We start from the raw sequence: 3,670 nt of genomic DNA, 5'->3' as shown, positions 1-3,670 counted from the left end.
TGGAGTCGTTTTCTAGTGTATTCGTTTTCTAGTGGAGTCGTTTTATTTCAAACGGCTCCAACTAGAGTCGTTTTGGTACTAAAACGGCTCCAGTTGGAGTCGTTTTGATAAAAATGACTCCAACTAGAGTTGTTTTTGTCCTAAAACGACTCCAATTATTTTTTGTTTTTACTCTAAATATTTATATATATAACAACTCATATTTTCGTTAAGGACCCTATATAGTATTAGATATTGTTCATAAATAATTAGTTAGTAATACTTAGTGTGTGTTTGTTGATGTGTCACAAATATTGTATTTTTGGACCCCTTAATTTACATTAGTTAAACCTTTAGCTTTGTTACTTTCTAATGTTTTGGTTAGTTTTAGTGTTTTTATATTTTGTAGGACAATAAGAGAGAAATGATATAATTCAAGCAAAATACAAGGAAATTCGGATGCAGCAGACTACTAGATTTAGACCTATCACAACAGGACCAAAAGATATCCGTTTTGAGAGTTTCTTAGGTCTAAATTGAAATTCAAGATGTCAGCTTTCCAACGCAACAAATTTCAGCCAGTTTAGAGATGCGTGGAGAAAGATATGGCTGTTTTAATTTTAGTCGTTGGATCATCCCGAAAATCCGGAAGTTTGTCCATCTCTCTTATTTTATTTTATTTTGTCCTATTCCTTGTCTCCCCAAGCTGCACGTGAAGAACAAAGCTACAAAGCTAGACAGCACATATCTCCATAATGGGCAGCAACTCTACACTTATTGACAACATAGATTGAAGAAAATTCAACAAAGTGGAAAAGTCCAAAACCAATATTTCAACAAAGTGGAAACATCCTTGAGTTATGCATGTTACTTTCATCATAACTTTTGACTCAAAAATCAGATTGCGTTGGTTTTGGTGGCGTTGGAAAGCTCATGAAAAATTAAACAAATAAGTCTGAAATAGGTTTTTTCTATTTCGGACTTTTACTATGCCCAAATTGCCCCGAAATAAAAGTGCGCAAATCTGTGCGAATTTGGTGTTTGTCTTTTCCTGCTTTGATTGGATTTTCTATAAGTATGGGGGGAAGAAAAGAAGAAAGGGGAGGAAGGAGGGGAGTTCCAGCAACATTATTGGGCAGAAACTTTCGGTGGACAGCAAGGGGATGGAAGGGTTTTCAACACCAAATTCTCAAAGGCTCTCCATGCATAGCTAAGCTCTTCCTAGGGTTTTGATAAACCCTATCCAAGTATCAATGGCTTAATTGTGTTTTATTTTGGGATATTTATTTTGGGCATTGATGATTGTATAACTATGAGAATTACATTTTTGTAATTGGTTTTAAAGTTAAATGCAATCATGATGAAATGTTTATCTAGAAAGCTTATCATTTTGATTGTGCTCAAATTATGTTTATTGTTCAAAAGACAATAAATGTAATGGTTATGCAATGGTATTATTTTGAACATGCAACAAGAGATTTTGATAGTTCATGCTTAAGATAGACAAATGATGCTACACCCTAGCTTAGGTAGATGATTTGTACTAATCTTAGGATGGGCTACACTTAGTCATTGTTTGCATGTAACTAAGTTAATAAATTTGATACCTCATGCCTAGGATAGACGGATGATGCTACACCCTAGTTTAGGTAGATGATCCGTACTAATCTTAGGATGGGGTATGCTTATTTTTAACGATGGTATTTTCTTGTCACCTTGTTGGGCGCTTGACAACCGCACACGGGTAATATCATGCCTAGAAAGAATGTCCCATGTTAATGTGATGGCCATTGGTACAAGGATAGTGGTGAAATCAATTCCCTAGTTTCCCATATCATTTCATACAACTTTAATTTACTTTGTAGAATTTAATTTCTGTTAGTAGTTTACAACTTGAAAATCACAAAAACAACATACTTTCCAAAGGATAAATTAGGACCGATTTTATTAAAGCTTGATGCATGCAACCAATACATTCCCTGTGGATCGACACCCTCAATATAGACATTATCCTACAACGATTCGTTCTATTGCGAGTGGTATTATTATTGAAGTAAAAGAAAAACCACATCAATTTTTGGCGCCGTTGCCGGGAAATGTTTAACGGATGCATTATTAAGTTTTTCTAGAATTGTGATAAATTTTACCCTTTGTTTTGCTTTACAATTTTTTTTGTTGAATTCATAAAGTTTCTGTTTTGCTCAGTACGTATAGATTAATTTGTGCCCCTGTTTCAGTTCTGTACCAAGAACAGTAAAAAAAAAAAAAATTAAAAAAAAAAAATCGAAATTAAAAAAAAAAAAAAAAAATTTCAAAATTTCGAAATTTTGATTTTTTACTGAGAGTCATTCTTTTTAAACAGAATTTTGGAACATCGGGCAAGTGTGCATATTTTCTTTCGTTTGTTTGTTTATGTTTTTAGTACCTTTTCTTTTTAATTTAATTTGTGTAGGTAGTGTGAATTGTAAATTAGTCTATGCTAGGTCGTCGATCTTTATCACTTCCTTTGAATTTGTGCGACCTTGAGCTTGAGCGTACTCTTAGACAAAATAGGACCAGAAGAACAGCTAGTGTGTCTAGAGAACATCCTAACTCAGTCATGGCTGATGAAGAGGAAAGACCTATTTTGTTAAGAGATCACTATCTCCCGTCCACCTACAATTCACCTTCATGTCTTCATCTACCTAATGTCACGGTGGCTAATTATGAAATTAAGTCCAGCATAATTCAAATGCTTCCATCTTTCTATGGACTTAATAACGAAGATCCTTACAAGCACATTGATGAATTCTTAGAAATTTGTTCGACAATTAAGATGCACGGTTTCTCTGAAGATGCGTTGAGGATGCGTCTTTTCCCGTTTTCTCTGAAGGAAAAAGCCAAGCATTGGCTAAAGTCCCTTGAACCCAACATTGTCACATCATGGACTCAAATGCAGCAAGAATTCCTGAAGAAATATTTTCCCATTGGCAAGACCAATCAAATAAGGAAAACCATCATTGGCTTTTCACAATTTGAGGGAGAACAATTCCACGAGACGTGGGAAAGATTGAAGGATCTGTTAAGGAAATGCCCGCACCATGCCATTCCTAAATGGCAGCTGGTGCAATGTTTCTATGATGGCTTGACTGAGCCACACAGACAGATGGTCGATGCCTCCTGTGGAGGTACTTTCATGATGAAGAGCGAGAATGAAGCATGGATTCTATTTGACAACTTAAGTGAAAACTCTATGCATCATGCTTCTACTAGTCGTAGGACACCTGCTCCCAAAGCTCCAAAGACTGAAAGTCGTTTCGAAGCAAGCATTCCATTCGATGTGACCGCCAAGGTGGAAGCATTATCTCGTAAAATAGACCAATTAATGGCAGCCGGTTTTGTCCATACTTCCTCTTCAAACATTTTTCCACAGCATGAACCATGTTCATTCTGCTCTAGCACTACACATCACGTGAGAGATTGTCCCAGCAATGGGCAATTCTCTGATATTTCTACAGAGCAAGTGCATGCTACTTTCTCTAGACCGGGGAATGACCCTTATTCCAATTCCTATAACCCGGGATGGAGAAATCACCCTAATTTCTCATGGCGAGCTCCTGGTAATGAAAATTTTGCTCAACAATTCAATGGACCGCACCATCAAGTTTATCCCCAGTCCAACAATCAGTTTTTCCAGCCGCCATATGGCTCT

This window comes from Alnus glutinosa, chromosome 5 (assembly GCF_958979055.1).
Source record: "Alnus glutinosa chromosome 5, dhAlnGlut1.1, whole genome shotgun sequence".
Taxonomy (NCBI): Eukaryota; Viridiplantae; Streptophyta; class Magnoliopsida; order Fagales; family Betulaceae; genus Alnus; species Alnus glutinosa.
The sequence above is the reverse complement of the archived record's forward strand: the minus strand, read 5'-3'. Positions refer to the sequence as shown.